The sequence below is a fragment of the Fukomys damarensis genome, unplaced genomic scaffold, assembly GCF_012274545.1.
Source record: "Fukomys damarensis isolate Sample0158 unplaced genomic scaffold, DMR_v1.0_HiC HiC_scaffold_5, whole genome shotgun sequence".
Classification (NCBI taxonomy): domain Eukaryota; kingdom Metazoa; phylum Chordata; class Mammalia; order Rodentia; family Bathyergidae; genus Fukomys; species Fukomys damarensis.
Genome location: NW_022900917.1, coordinates 45,020,198 through 45,037,122, shown reverse-complemented (window position 1 = coordinate 45,037,122; position 16,925 = coordinate 45,020,198). Strand labels below are relative to the sequence as shown.

Below are 16,925 nucleotides of genomic sequence, written 5' to 3'. Positions count from 1 at the left end.
TTATATATGTCATTTGGTTAAGTAAATGATAAAATGGTTCAATATTATACCAAAAGAACTCAATAACACAGGAGACGGCTGTTTTGCTAAAATTAATTCCTTTTTTTTTTTTTTTTTTTTTTTAAACGGTGTGCTATGAAGTTCAGGCTACTCTTGAATTCACTATGTAGCCCAACTGGCCTTGAACTCATGAAGATCCTCCTGCCTCAGCCTCACAAGGAAATTAATCTCAGCAAAAAAAAACAAACAAAAAAAACTTACATTCTTGTGTTACTGAGAGAGAACTTGTCTTAAAAAAAGAATAAGCAAAAGATGTATACACACACAATTACATTTCCTAGGCATCTATAGATTACAAGCCTCAGGGAAGTCTTTAAGGTTTTGAGAATTCATATCCTCATACAAAAGTGTCTGGACTTGACAGTAATGAAGTTGTAGCACCTATCATTATGAGTCACTGCTATTTCTTAGCTTTGGCTATTTTACCACAGGACACAAATGGAATGTCAAGTTTCTCAGTAGGTGTGTTGCTTAAGTCACAGGATACTGTGCCGGATACTGGGAGCTTCACTTGTTTAATTAACAAACATTTTTTGAAAATATACCTTGTGCAGGAAACAGCTAAGCTATGGATTCAAAGATAAGGAAAGATATAATCCTTACCTTCAAAAAGCTCACATCCTAAGGAGTTCAAGTAGCAGTAGTTTCTGAAATTTTTTGATCAACCAGCGCATTTCATCTTAAAACTATATTTTTTACCTATTTTTTAGTAATTCCCTTGTCGAGATGGAACTCAGGACATTGCACTTGTGAGGCAGGTGGCGATACCACTGAGCTAAATCCCCAGCCCAAAAGTATTTTCTTTGATATGTAGCTCTGATAATGTATAGGTATGTATTCATAAATTCTACACATGTATTATCAAACAACCATTTATTTTAAAACAGGATGGAATGTGTGTGTGTGTGTGTGTGTGTGTATGTGTATATATATATACCAAGACACAGCCAGGAATGGTAGTGTACGCCCATAATCTTAGCACTTGGAAGGCTGAGCAGTAGGACCAGCTATTGGAGGCCAGCCTGGACTACACACATTCAGTTCAAGGACAGCCTAGACAAGAAAAGTAAAACCCTGTATCAAAACAAAAAAGGAAGAAAAAAAAAAGGAAAGAAAGACAAAACAAGACAAGGAAAAAAAAATAATAATACCATCACACAGGAGGCAAGGCAGGAGGATCCTGAGTTTGAGGCCAGACTAGCCTACATAATTACACCTGTCTATAAATAAATAAAAAATAAATAAATAAGGAATAATTAAAATGGAAACTCTGGCTAATTATCTGGATGATTTATACATTATATCATTTAATATAAAAATAATTTCCAGATTTAAAAACTTTTTTAAAAATATAAAAACTCTCAAAGATTACACATACTACTTAGATGAGGGGGGACTTAACACTAGAAAACTAGAAGTTAAAAAAGAAATAAATGGACATTATTTACTTGTTTTAAAAAGCACAGTGGTAGAATGCTTGTGTATCATGTGGAAAGCACTAGGTTCAATCACCACCAGCACTATAAGAAAAACAGTAATTTCTTAATATGGCAAAAATACATAAGCAGTGTCAAAAATTCTGAGAGTAAATTGTCAACCCAGTGGGCAGATAGAGGGTCATGATAAGGAAATAACAAGTCATAAGGAAACTGGGCAAATAATATAAATTGACATTTTATAAAAAGAAAATCCATGAGGCCAATAAATATAAAAAGACATGTCAACTCACACACAAAAATAAATATAATGGGGCCAGGGTTTTAGCTCAGTGGTTCCGCCGCCTGCCTCACAAGCATAAGGTCCCAAATTCGATCCCCAGTTTCAAAAAATAAAATTAATATAACAATAGAAATAATCACTTGATGCTGATTAGACTGCAAAAATCAAAATAATACAACATCAACAAGAATGATAGGTAGGAAGTGGGCTCTCACATATTTTCTATGGAAATGTAAATTATCACAGCATTTTAGAGAACAACCCAACAAAATCTAATCTAAAAAATATTACATTTGACTGAACAGTTGGGCCCTCAAGAATCTCAATAATAGAAATAAAAATCAACATATAAAAATACAAAACTGATATTTTTGTTTTTTGGGAGGGAAGGTTTTGTTTCTTTTATTTTTATTTTATTTTTAAGAAGGTAATCTTTACTGCAGCATTCTTCACCATGTTAAACTAAAACCACATCCAATAAATTTTTCAGTAATACACAGTTTTAGGAACCGTGGTAAATCTATGGGCTATGTATCATTATAGAACTATTAGTTTAAAAATGTATTCTTTTTGGCTGCACATGGATCATTCTTCAAAATAGACCATATACTACTTCAAAGAACATGTTTAAGTAAATGCAAAGGAATTGAAGCTATTCTGTTTATTATACGACCATAGTGTAATTAAACTGGACATCAATAGCATAAGAAACCCCAAGAACTTCACAAACACGTGAAAAGTGAATAACACTCTCCTGAACAACCAATGGGTCACAGAGGAAATTAAAGAAGAAATTAGACAGCTTTTACAATTTAATGATAATATCAGTACCACATACAGGAATTCAGTGAAAGTGGTTCTAAGTTGAAAATTCATAGCAAAGAATGCCCACACTAGAAAAACAGAGCAAGCACAAATAAAAAACCTAATGCTTAACCTTAAGTTCCTAGAAAAAGAAGAGCAAGAGAAACCCAAAGGTCATATAAGGGAGAAATTTTTAAAAATCAGAATAAAAATCAATGAAATGGAGACTAAGAGTACATACAAAAAATAACGAATTGAAGAGTTTATTCTTGAAAGAATAAATAAAATTGATAAATCATTAGCCAAACTTATCAAAAAAAAGAAAAAGAAAAGGCTCAATTCCATGCAATTAGGAATGAAAATGGTGAGGTCACAACAGATCCAGCAGAAATACATAGGATCATCCATACCTACTTCAAGAATCTGTACTCTAAGAAAATGGAAAACACAGAAGAAATGGACAGATTTCTTCATACTTATGAAATACAAAAGTTGAACGCAAGAAGGTATAAAAATACTAAACACCCCAATTAAAATCAGTGAAATTCAAAATGTATTTAAAAATTGACTAACAAAGAAAAGCCCAGGTCCTGATGGATTCACTGCTGAATTCTACAGGACATTTAGAGAAGAACTACTGTCACTATTCAAATTTTTCATTGAAATTGAAAAGGAAGCAATACTTCCAAATTCATTCCTGTAAGCAAGTGTTACTTTGATTTCCAAACCAGGGAAAGACCCAACCAAAAGAGAGAACTACAGGCCAATCTCCCTAACCAACATAAATGCAAAAATCCTCAATAAGATACTGGCAAACAGAATACAGAGGGGCATCAAGAAGATCATACACCCTGACCAAGTTAGATTTATCCCAGGTATGCAAGGATGGTTCAACATACATAAATCCATAAATGTAATACACTATGTTAACAGAGTCAAAGACAAAAGCCATATGATCATCTCAATAGACGCAGAAAAAGCATTTGACAAAATTCAACACCCATTCATGATAAAACCTTGTAGAAACTTGGAATACATAGTCTTTATCTCAACTTGATAAAGGCTATCTATGAAAAACCAATAGCTAATATTATTCTAAATGGCCAAAAACTAAAACCCTTCATGCTAAAATCAGGAACAAGAGAAAGATGTCTACTGTCACCACTCCTGTTCCATATAGTTCTAGAAACATTAGCCACAGCAATTAGACAAGAGAAAGAAGTAAAAGCAATAAAAATAGGAAAAGAAGAAGTTAAACTGTCATTATTTGCTGATGATATGATTCTCTACATAGAAGACCCAAAAGTACTCCATCAAAGGACTTCTAAACTTAATTGACACTTTCAGCAGAGTAGCTGGGTACAATGTCAACACTCAAAAATCAATAGCCTTCTTGTACCCAAATATCAGACTTATTGAGAGTGAAATTAGGGAAATAATCCCTTTCATAATAGCATCCAAAAAAATTAAATATCTAGGAATTAATCTAATGAAGCAAAAGACCTCTACACTGAGAACTACAATACTCTGAAAAAAGAGATCGAAGAAGATATAAGTAAATTGAAAGACATCCCCTGTTCGGGGTACGATGAACCAATATAGTGAAAATGGCCATACTTCTAAAACTACTGTACAGATTCAGTGGAATCCCAATTGAAATCTCAACAATATATTTCACAAAACTAGAGAAAACAATCCAAAAATTCATTTGGAATCAGCAGAGACCTAGAATAGCAAAAGCCATTCTAGGCAACAGAGACTTGGCAGGTGGTGTCATGATCCCCAACTTGAAACTATACTACAAAGCCACTGTGATAAAAATAGCATGGTACCGGAGAAGAAATAGACCTAAGGATCAGTGCAATAGATTAGAAGATGCAGAAATGACTCTAGATATACTCAGCTACCTCATCTTTGATAAAGAAGCCAATCATCCTCAGTGAAGGAAAGATGGCTTCTTGAATAATTGATGTTGGAAAAACTGGGTTTCAACTTGCCAAAGATTAAAACCTAGACCCCTATTTTTCAACATGCACTAAACTAAAATCCAATTGGATTAAAGATCTGAATATTAAAAAAGAAACACTAAACTTGGTAGAAGATAAATTATGTAGAACTCTTGATATTGGCATAGGAAAAGACTTCTTGAACAAATCCTCAGTAGCACAGGAACTAGCACAATCAACAACTGGGATCTCATCTTTTTAAAAAGATTCTTCACTGCAAGAGAAATCACCAAAAGAGCTAAGAGACAACCTACAATGTAGTAAGAAATTTTTACCAGCTGTTCCTCAGATGAAGGTGTATATATTTAGAATATATAAAGAATTCAAAAAAGTCAGACTCCCAAATATAAAGACCCAATCCAAAAATGGGCATCTGAAATGAACAGACATTCCTCAGACAAACAAATGCAGCAAATAAACATGAAAAATTGTTCAACATCACTGGTCATTCGAGAGATGCAGATGAAAACAATACTGAGATTCCACCTCACCCCAGAAAGATTGGTTGCTATCAAGAAATCAACCAGTAATGAATGCTGGCAGGGTTATGGGAAGAAAAGAACCCTTCTCCATTATTGGTGGGAGTTCAGACTGGTGCAACCACTAGGGAAATCAATATGGAGATACTGGAAACAACTAGGATTAGAAGTCCCATTTGACTCAGCTATTTTCCTGCTGGGCATCTTCCCAAAAGAATTAAAAGAGTCATACCACAGTTATATATGTGCACCTGTGTTTATAGCGGCACAGATTGTAATAGCTAAAACTTGGAAACAGCCCAATTGCCCATCAACCTGAGATTGTATGAAGAAGAGGTGTCTTTCTTTTATAAAATGGAGTACTACTCAGCCATAAAGAATGAGAATCTAGAGTCATTCATAGGAAAATGGATGCATATTGAGGCCATACGCTTAAGTGAAATAAGTAGGACACACGTGTAAATACCAAATAGTTTCTCTTGTGTGGAAAACTAAAAGTGTAATTAAGGATCAAAATGTATAATTGAAGAAAAGATCTAAAGGGGTAGGGGAAGTGGGAGGGGTAGGGGAAAGGTAAGAAGGGAAAAGAAAAAAAACTGAGAAAATGGAAACAAAGTCCTATCCAAAACAAGAGATAACTTTCCATTTTCTGATATCCTCTTTGATCTCTTTTCAGAGCACTGTAGTTTTTAATGTAGATGTCTTTTACTTCCTTCCTTAGATTGATTCCTAAGTATTTCATTTTTTGGATGCTATCAGGAAAGGTGTTGTTTCCCTAATTTCTCTTTCAGTGAATTTGTTATTTGTTTACAGGAAGTCTATTGACTTTTGAGTGTTGACTTTGTATCCACCTTCTCTACTGAATTTGGTTATTAAATCTAGAACACATTTGGTGAAGTTGTTGGAGTCTTCTCTGTACAGTATCATTTCCTCCACAAAATAATGATAATTTAAGTTTCTTTCCTGTCCTTATTTCTTTTTTTTTTTCACTTGTATAATTGCTTTGGCTGTTTCCAGAGCTATACTAAGCAAGAATGGTGACAGTGAACATCCTTGTCTTGTTCCTGATTTTAGAGTGAAAGCTTACAGTTTTTGTCCATTTAGCAATAGGTAAACCAGGATGTTAGCTTTCATTTTTTATCCATTAGCAACAGCTAAATCAAGATGTTGCTTTGTCAAGATGGCTTTTAACAGATTGAGATAAAAACCATCTGTACTAATTTTCAACAGGATTTTATCATGAATTAGTGCTGGTTCTTGTCAAATGCTTTTTCTGCATCTACTGAGAGGATCATATGGGTTTTTTTTTTCTTGGCTCTGTTAATATAGTGCATGTAGCCCAGCGTGGTGGTTCATGCCTGTAATCCCAGCACTCGAGAGGCTAAGGCAGGAGAATCACTTAAGTTTGAGACCAGCCTGGGCTACATAGTGAGTTTCAGATCAGTCTCAGCTACATAGTGAGACCCTGTCTCAACCTCCCCAAAATATATCTGTTATTTTTCCTCTTGAATTATTTCTTTTACAAGTATATAGTGACCTTCTTTGTCTCTGTTAATCAACTTGGCTTTGTCTGCAAACAGAATAGCTTACCTCTGCTTTTTTCCAGGTTCCTGTTCCATGGAATACTATTTTCCATCATTTGACATTTAGTCTATGAATTTCTTTTTGAATTAAATGTGTTTATTTTATGCAGCATATCATTGGATCTTGCTTCTCGATCTATTCTGTCAGTCTGTTTCTTTTGATTGGTGAATTGAGACCATTAACATGAATGGTTATAGGTGGCGTGTCCTGTTTTATCTCTGTCATGTCATTTTCCTGTGATTGGCTCCCTTCTTTCCTCTTTTGTTTAATTTCTTGCCTTGCCTGTTAGATTCATTCTGTTGGGGTTATGGAGTTGTAGTCCTTATTATCTCTTGTAGAATAACCTTCAGAATCTTTTGTAGTGCTGGTTTGATGTTCATGGATTTCTTCAGGTGTTTTTTTTTTCATGGACATATCTTATTTTTCCATCAATTTTACAAGAGAGTTTTGCAAGGTACATCAATCTGAACTGAACGTTGTTTTCCTTTAGGGCTTGAAATACTTCATTCCAAGTTCTTCTTGACTTGAGTGTTTGTGTTGAGAAGTCTGCTGTGATTCTCATGGGCTTTCCTTTATAGGTGATTTGTTTCTTTTCTCTCACGGCTTTTAATATTCTATTCTTATGCTGAATTTCTAGAATCTTAACAGTTATATGAGTTGGTGTAGATTTTTTATGATAATGGCTATTGAGGATGCCTCACTTATCTGTATATCAAAATCTTTTCCATGCTTGAAAAGTTTTCTGTCATTACTTCTGTAACAGTTTTTTTTAATAGCATTTGTGGTATCTCTTGCTTTTTCTTTTCCTGACTCCAAACAATCTTACATGATTCTTCTTTGTAGCATCTAGCAGCTGTCGGATTGATTTCTCATGGTCCCTTGCTATTTGTAAGAAATCTTTCTTTTCATGATCAGTAATCACAATCCTGTCTTCTATACCTGATGTTCTGTCCTCGCATTGGCTCATTCTGCTTCATATACTTCAATGTAATTTTCAATCTCCTGGATGTGTTTGAATCTGTTTCCTGGATTTCATTTATTTCTTATGTTGGACTTTAATGGTTTCTATCTTTTTCCTGAGTTCCTTTTTTTCTGCTGGACTTTAATGGTTTCTATCTTTTTCCTGAGTTCTTTTTTTCTGCAGTCACGAACCATGTCTTTCATTCTAGTTACCATCTTTGTAATTATTTGAGAAATTATGATTCAATTTTTTTCTTGAGCCTCATCCATCTGCTTTGTTACTTTCACTGTTAGCACGTCAGAAAGTCCAGGTGGATGGTTTTGAGCTCTTCTGCCTGATCGCCTCCTGTATTTGCCTTTGGTGAGGTGAAAGACTGGGGTGGGGTTACATCTTGTTTAAGTGTCTTCTCATTTTCTATTTTTTTAACATTTAATTCCTGGGCTGATGCTTGTAAATTGCTTATGGCAGGTAGCATTATTTTTAGTATTGAGAACCCTTAGGAAATGACTACTTCTCAGAGATTTCTTTCAAGTGTAGCTGGCTTTTAGTTTTGAGTTGCAAGGTCCTACCTCTTTAATTTATTAGGGATGAGAAGGTGCTGACTATTTGGATGAGAAGGTGCGGACTATTTGGCCTAGGCCCTGGTCCTTTGGCACTGGTCCATAGTATTGTTCATGACCCTTAGGGAATCTCAGTCTTCGAATACCAGAAAGAATAACTTATTAGAACAATTATGTCATCTTGGTTCAAGTAGTACAATCAGCAATAATAATAGCATTAAATATAGCCTGGAAAATGACAAACTGTGGTAACTACTGATTTGCCACCTTTAACTGTATGAACTATATTTTTGATTATATAACAAAATCTAAAACAAATGAGAAAAGTGTATACAATAAATATGCCCTCAATATGGCAATTTTACCTTCATAGGAGAAATGTTAAAAGATGTTAGAGAGCAAAATAGAGAAATAGAAGAAGAGGAAGAGATTAGAAGCATGGCTGAAGGACAAAGGAATATTTTGCAAACTTTGGAAAACTGGTGAAAAAGATATGAGGGGAAAAAGAGAAGGAAGAAATAAAAAGAACAGAGAAGAACAGGAACAGCAAAAAAAATTAGAAAGTGTTCACAATCATGTAAAAACAAGATTAAAAAAAGAAAAAGAAGAAGAAAAATTCTCCAATTTAGGGTGTTTCTCTGGCATTACTGGTAAACAGAGTAGACAGACACAGCCCAGATCTTTGTTGATTAATCCCCACAAGTCAGCTTAGATGTAAGACAGGACATTGAATAATCCCAGCAAGCCTGCACCTTTAGTTCCACTGAAGTTCAGGCTAGTTTCTGGCTGTGAGGCTGGAACACAATTTGTTCAGCCTGCAACACTCTGTGCCTGCCTTAATGAGTTTAGCTCCCTTCCAGCTTGAACTCAGCTCCTTGACCTCCTGCGCACTTTAACTTGGTTCTGCCTCAAACTGACACTAGATCCACTAGATGGAGCCATTCCACAGCTGCAGTGACTTCCAACTCAATTGGCCCATTTCCAAGATGGCTGCCAGGCAATTGCTCTCTCCTGGGGATGTCCTGATTAACTCACCAACCACTGCCATCTGCTGTCCAGTGCTTGGTTCCACTGGTGCGTTTCTCTGTGGAGGCCTCTGCGGTCACCAGTAATCACCATGTATCTGCAGGTTTGAGCTGACCCTCCCACACAGCAAGTCAAGCCTCTAGGAGAAAGCACCCCTTGCCACCTTGTTGTGTGTTGAAGACTCTTCACTTTCCTTGTGGGCTTCAATTTTCAATTCAGATCCTTGCTGGGTCTTGGGGACCCATTTCCCTCCTTTTCTTCCTCATGTTGCTATAGTCCAGTATCGGGACACTAAATCTTGGAGAGGCGGTTTCTCTGCTATTCACCACTCCTGTCTTCCCTGAAGTTTTCTAATGCAGGACCTCTTGAAGCCCATTTCAATGTATTACATTCTCCATAATGAAGCAAAAGAGATTAAAGCACAACTAAAGGGAGAAGCGCCTTAAATCTAGGAAGATATCATATAAATCCTGCAGATTATTCAATCTCTATCATCAATGGGGCTGTTATTAAACCAAATAACAATTGGATTGCAGCCATAGTTATTGAATCTATGTCCTTCTTGGTGATTTTTTGTGTCCCTTGTGATAAGCTTGGATAGTCCTTATCATTTGAGAAATGAATATTGCACAACTGGTCCATAAGGATACTCTGAAGTGGCTACTACTCCTGTGCAGGTCAGGGAATTGAAACCCAGAGACAGAATTCCCCAAGGGAACACAACTGCTCAGTACCAGAGGCACATTTTGAACATGATGGGTCTATCTGATTCCAAAGTCCACACTGCTTTTACAATAGAACACAGCTTTGTTGTTAACCAATATAAATTAATGGGAAAATGATCTTTTGTTAAATATCTATAAGAAAGGAAGGTCAAAATCAGTTTTAGTCTCTTTTCTATTGTCTAATATATCTAATAAATAATAAATCTCTTTGCCTATCTAAAAACATTTTAATTCTTTAATTTTCTGTTGAGAATTTTGAGAATGTCAAGGGACATTTTCAAGGTCCTTATAGTAAGAGAACTCTGATTCTTTTTCATTTATTCAATAAACAGTCCATATAGCACACAACGTTACAGTTATTTTTTATTCTGATAATAAAATTAAGACATCAATTTGTTTAAAAATTCTAGGATCAAATATACACAAAATAAAAGCCCATTTTCTTCTAATATTCCCTAAGTGGACTTCCTGATAATTTTCTACATTTGTTTCCCAACTTAGCTATACAGAACAATCACCTACACTGAGTTTTGTGGTACGTCATACCTGAAATTCCAGTACTCTGGGAATCTGAGACAGGAGGATTGCAAGTCTAAGCCCAGACTGGGAAATTTAGCAATTTAGCAGCAACTAGTCTCAAATTTAAAAAGGGATAGGGGATGTACCTCAGTGTGAATGTACCTTAGTGTTCAATTCTCAATACTGGGGGAAAAAAAAAAGGCAGTCACCTATGATTCTAAGTAGGGGCTTCTTCTATATTCATATTTTTAAGTAGCTCGAAAGTGAAAATATAGAACTACTGATCTTGTAGAAGAGACAGACATTGCATAAATTATCCATTGCTTTCTAGTGAATTACTTAAAAAATTAGCTGTGCGGCTTACTGGTGCTTATATGTAATCCCAGCTACTTGGGAGGCTGATTTAGGATGACTGCAAGCTCACAAGTTTGTAGCCAGCCTAAGCAATTTACTGCAACTCTGTCTCAAATAAAATAAAAAAGGCTGAGGATGAAGCTGAGTGGTGGAGCATTTGCCTCTCCTGTCTGAGGCTCTGGGTCCAATTCCCAGTACTGAAAAGAAAAAAATGTATCAGAATAATTTATTATTGCCAAGTTTCTATGCATCAGAAATCCAGGTGCAGAGCCAAGTGTGGTGGTGCACACCTGTAATCGCAGAACTTAGGAAGCTGAGACAGGAGGATTGCTGGGAGTTTGAAGCCAGGCTGGGAAACATGGTGAGTGCAAGGCCAGCTTGAGCTAATAGGGCCTCTCATTAGGCTACAGTCAAGGATCCACCAGGAGAGGATGCTTTTCAGAGCTCATAACACAACGTTTTTAGCAGGATTTTGTTAACAAGGACTGACTGATGAAAGTTCATGCTGGCCTTTGGCAAGGAGCCTCCTTCAGTTTCTTGCCATGTGGACTTTTTCTTAGAGAAACTCTTAGTATAGCACGGCTATAGGGGGAAATAGATGTAACTCCCAAACCTGCTAGACATCCAAAACTTGAGTTCCTGTTCTCTAAAATCAGAGAATGAATTCTAGGAACAATAGAGGTTAAGAATAGAAAAAATTTATTGAAAGATAGCTTGTAAGAGAGACAGAAGGGGGACTGCAAAGTGGGTTGCCTGCCCACCCTGCTTCTTGAAAGGATTTCATGGGACAAAGCCACAAGGTGAAATGCCTAGGTCTTTTTTTTTTTTTTTTTTCGAACTTAGGTCCTTGCGTTTGCAGGGCAGGCAGAAGAACCACTGAGCTATATCCCCAACCCCTTGTGCCTAGATCTTGGGGTCTAAATACCATTCCGTTACTCTTTGGAGAAATGACTGATGCAAGGACTAGAACAGTAAATATATAAGATGAGCCAGGAGCATCTTGAAGTTCTAGAAAGGAGATTAAAAAAACAACAGAAAAGAGACACATAAGTCAATATAAGAGCTCCAGTAGCCAGTGGTGGAACAATTTGAACAATAAAATAAAAATCATGGTATAAACTAAAACAATGTATGAAATAAATATACAAGAGTATGTATAAATGATCGAATATAAATTATGGAGAAAAGAGACACTTTTTCCTTTGAGAAGAATTTCAATTAATGTATGCAGTACTTCTATTCAGGACTTAAAGCTTAATATTATACTTTCTTAGTGGGCAGGATTTAGTAATTTTGTTCTCCAAGAAGAGATTTGGATAGGAAGAAAAATGTAATTTTTCAGTGGAGAAACTAGCAAACACGACCATGGTTAAATGATCAAGATTAAATCACTACTAATAAGTTATGCTGATATCAAAAGAAGGGCATTTCATTGCATACTCTCCTTAAACTCTAGAGCCACAGTTTAATTATGAGAAAAACGTCAGACAAATTCAAGTCATGGGACATTTTATCAAATACCTAAACAGATGGACTCAGACTATCATGGTTACATCAAGGTTATGAAAAATAAGAAAAGACTGAAAACCTGTCACAGATCAGAGACTAATGAGATATGATGACTAAATGCAACATGGCATCTTGGATTGGGTCCTGGAAGAGAAAACAGGAGGCAGTAAAAACTGAACAAAGTCTGGAGTATCATGAATGGTAAAGCACCAATGCTGGTTGCTTGGTTTTATAGATATATCATAGTAATGTAAGATGTTAACATTTGGAGAAACTGGGTAAGGGATATAAAAGACTTTTCTGTGCTCTCTTGTAACTATTCTGTAAATCTAAAATTATTCTAAAGTAAATTTTATTAAAGACAAAAAGCAAACCATCTTGCCATAATTTTTTTTTGTTTTTTGAGACAGTCTCACTGTGTAGTTTTGGGTGGCCTTGAACTCACTATGTATCGCAAGCTGTCCTTGAACTTTCAGCAAACCTCCTGCCTCGGCCTCCCAAGTGCTGGGGTTGCTACAGCATGTAACAACCAATGCCTTACCACCCCGCCTGGCTCTTTCTACAGTTTTAAAAGTATAGTGGCTGGATTGTTTCTCCTTGGATTGGCTTCAGGCTCAGCACCTTTCAAGCCCTCTTTGTTCTCCACTAGCCACATAATGCTCCTGTCAGGTGCCATAAGACATATTAATAGGTCCTTTGTGTCACGCACTTAGCATAGTGCTTGGCTGGGAGAATTCCTGGAGGTCATTCATTCCACCATCTGGAGAGTCAGCAATAACCTATCACAAAACAGCCTGAATTCAATTTTTTTTCTTACCTAGATCTCAAAAATATCCAGGGCCACTCCAGGGAATCTAGGACAAAGTGAAGTGTGGGAAAAAAAAAAAAAAGACATCTTAATCTTCTTCTCAGGAGTGTTTTTAGAGATTTTCCTGTTAAAAAGTAGAATAAGGCTGGGAGTGGTGGCTCACGCCTGTAATCTCAGCACTTGGGAGGCTGAGGCAGGAGGATCGCTGTGAGTTTGAGACCAGTCTGAGGTACATAGTGAGTTCCAGGTCAGTCTCAACTACATAGTGAGACCCTGTCTCAAAAAACAAAAACAAACAAACAAAAACAACAACAACAACAAGTAGAATATGTTGGGGATTTGGCTCCTTGGTTCCATTGCCTGTGTCGCAAGTGCAAGGGCCGGAGTTAGATCCTCGATACAAAAAAGAAAAAAAAAAAGTAGAATATGACATCTGACCACATGAACTCGGGCTTGAGTTCTCCCTTGGGCCTTGGAAAGGGCTGGTACAAGTTTAGGGTCCTGAAGCACAAGTATAAGTTTAGCAGTCAACCCAGAAGAACAAATAAGTGACCTTTGCCAGAAATCCCAATGTCTATTGTCTGCAGTCCTTCAACTTGGAAACTCTTGCTCTTTGAGCGAAGTGTTCCCTGAGCCACTGTGCAGGCTTAGGCATATCTCCCAGGCCCATTCCTAATTCTATTATAACATCTGATCACATAGGTTAAGTTTGGGTTTCCATCTTCCTCTTACCCTGTAGGTTCACTCAGGAGGTGATTCAAAAAAAATTTTTTTTTTTAACCTTTGTGCTGTCATAGTAAGCCCTCAAAGAGCACTTGTTAAGTAAATGAATTAAGGCTCTTGCTGAAGGAAGGGAACCTTGGCCAGAAGAGCCTGGCCAGCTAGGTTAAGAATATCAAGCCCTAGGTGCCTCTGTGCTCAGCAACCTCTGGGATCAACTGACATGGGAGGTAAGAGAGACTGTCACTCAGCAATAACTTCCTGAAAAGACCAAAAGAATATTGAGGCAAGTATGGAGGAACATGTTTGTAATTCCAGCTTCTCCGGAGGTGGGAGACTGGAGAGTTGTCAGCCTGGGCAATATAGCTACAGTAGTCTCCAAAAACAAACAGAAAAAGAAATACTAATGAATCTTGCCTCCTACATATTTCATCACATCTACACATATTATCATACTAAATATGGTTAACTATAAATGAAATGCTTACATTTTCTTAACAAGATTATTTGAAATCTAGACTATCCAAGAGTATTCAGGTATTTAAAAAAGTACGTGCTCCAATGAAGCAGACTAAACGAATAGAGACAGGAAAGTAAAGTTTAGTTTAAAAATAGAAACCTTTATTTAGAAGGATATACAAACAAGTCAGTAAAACTGTCATGACTCACCACCCCATCTCATGAGCATACCATGTGGTTTAAATTCTTTGCAGTATAAAGAATGGTTTAAACTTTTAAAAAATAATGTAAACACGATCGAAACCAAATTTGTTCTTCATACTGTCAATTTTTGAGATTTTACATATTGCTCTCAGAATGACAATTCCATCTTCTTCAAAATTCCATATACTGGAAAGAGAGAAAGGAGGGAAGAATAAGGAAATATCCTGCTTGTTTGTTTTGGAGTTGAAAACAACTCGTATGGAGCATAGTCTTCACCCACTCTGAGCAACATCACACTCCAACACCTAAACCGAAGCAGATCCCGGATGTGAAGTCCATATATGGAGAATGTCTGCATGGAAAACACAAGTCTTCACAGCTTGAGACGAAAAGTGCTCAACATATCTTCCCTCAGTGTTAATACACACACTTGGCTACACTAAGATTGTGGGTCTTCTCACACCTGGAGCGTAAAGTTTACATACAAAAGTGAGTCCCTGGGCGGAGTAATGATGATAAACTCAAGTATACACGAAAACACACGCCTCTTCAGGGGACACAAGCATGCGCACAAGGACAGCGAACGGCGGCTTTGGGCGCTCACGACCGTCTCCATGCCTTCCGCCGGCGGCTTCCACTGAGCCCGCCTCTGAGCCGAAGCAGACAGCTAATTGGTCAGTCTGGTCTCGGCCCGGGGCGGGGATTGGCGGATTGGCAGTATGGTCTCAGGACAGCCAATCTGGAAACCGGAGTAGCCGAAGACGGTTCAGGCTGCGGCGCGTCCGTGGTAAGTGGGGCTGTTGATTGGAAATAGTGGGTGGAAAAAAAGTGGCCCAGAGCTTGACTGTGGCGAAACGTCATGGTAGCAGGGCAGAAAGAGCCTGGTTGGGAACGAGGGAAGGACGGCGGGCTTCGTGGGCCAGCGGGGCGTCTGCGCTGCGGTAGAAGGGAACCCGGTGGCCGAGGGCCCTAAAGGCCCGGCGCTTTGGCGGAGCAGTGGGAAGTCGAGTGCCTTGCCTCCGGGCTGGGACTCGCTCACATATTCACCCTCTCAGCCACCTGCCCCTGTACCCCACTCGTATCCCCTTCCCCGCCCTCCCGACTGTGTTGGGAGCCCTAGTTCCCGCGCCGGGGTGTTGAGCCCTTTCCCGTCCCGCGGGTTGGCTCTCCCAGGTCGGCTTTCACTGGCCGGTGTTGCATTGTCACTGTTCATTCTCCCAGAATTTCCTGTGTGTCTCTCTGACCGTGCCCAGTTGGCGTCAGGCCCCAGAGAAAAGGCCAGCCTTTGGGCGTTTAGAAATTTTTTTGTAATGGAAACCTTTCTATTATTAGAGAAGTTGAGTGAATGATATATAGAGAACTCAGTGTATTGAGCACACCCGGTTTCAGTGATTAGCAATTCATGGCCAGTCTTGCTTCCCTTCTCTTTTTGAAGTAAACCCCAGACATATTTCATCTCATATGTTTCTACGCTTCTGTCATGATCAGTAAGCATACTTTTTCGTGACCATTTACATTTTCAAAGAGAGGTTGAATGACAAGGCACACAGTGTAAATATTGCTAATTTAGTTTATATTACAAGGATGTACACAGGTTTTACTACCCTGTGCTCAAATTTTCAAAAATCAAGGAAATGGTACTGGCGTGGTGTGGTGACACGTACCTGTAATTCCAGCACTCGAGAATTACGGCAGGCAGGAGGATCACCACGAGTTCCAGGCCAGTCTGGACTACATTGCAAGACCCCAACTCAAAAAACAACAACGAAAATTGTGTTTTGTTTTTGAGCATTAATAATTGTATTGGTACTTCTATTTCTGAGGTTCTTAGTACACATGAAACACTGCAAAATTGTTTCCTCCTTTTCATTTGTTATTACATTTTTTTTAGGAACCAAAAAAAAAAAAAAAAAAGCATGATGGCACATGCCTGTAATACTAGCATTCTAGAAGGCTGAGACAGGAGGATTACAAGTTCCAGCCCAGCCTTTCCAATTTAGTGATTTAATAAGACTGTCTCAAAATTTCAAAAAAGGGTTTTGTTTTTGTTTTTGTTTTTTTAAATAAAGAGGTCTAGTGCTGGGTGTGGTGGTGCATGCCTGTGATCCCAGTTTGGGAGGCTGAGGTAGGAGGATCTCTTAGTTGGAGGCCAGCCTGGGCTACATAGTGAGTGCTGGGACCACAGGCATTGGCCACTAAGCCAAGCCCAACTTTATGTAGTTTTTGTTTTGTTTTGTTTTGTTTTTGTTTTTTGAGACAGGGTCTCACTATGTAGTTGAGACTGACCTGGAACTCACTGTGTAGTTTAGGCTGGTCTCGAACTCACAGTGGTCCTTCTGCTTCAGCCTCCCAAGTGCTGGGATTACAGGCATGTGCCACCACACCTGGCTTTATGTAGTTCTGATGGGCTATTTAAACATGACCCTTT

The 16,925-nt window shown here is 37.9% G+C and overlaps 1 protein-coding gene across 3 annotated transcripts in view; it reads left to right on the top strand.

Moving 5' to 3' along the window:
• Positions 1–15,198: 15,198 nt before the first annotated feature.
• Positions 15,199–16,925, top strand: part of Mtfr1 (mitochondrial fission regulator 1) — a 55,893-nt gene continuing 54,166 nt past the window's right edge. For 2 of the 3 annotated variants that reach the window (XM_010611435.3, XM_010611438.3), the window contains exon 1: positions 15,199–15,284. The gene's annotated coding sequence lies outside the window, so the exon portion shown is untranslated. The remainder of the gene's footprint in view (positions 15,285–16,925) is intronic. The other variant, XM_010611437.3, reaches the window with a different exon arrangement.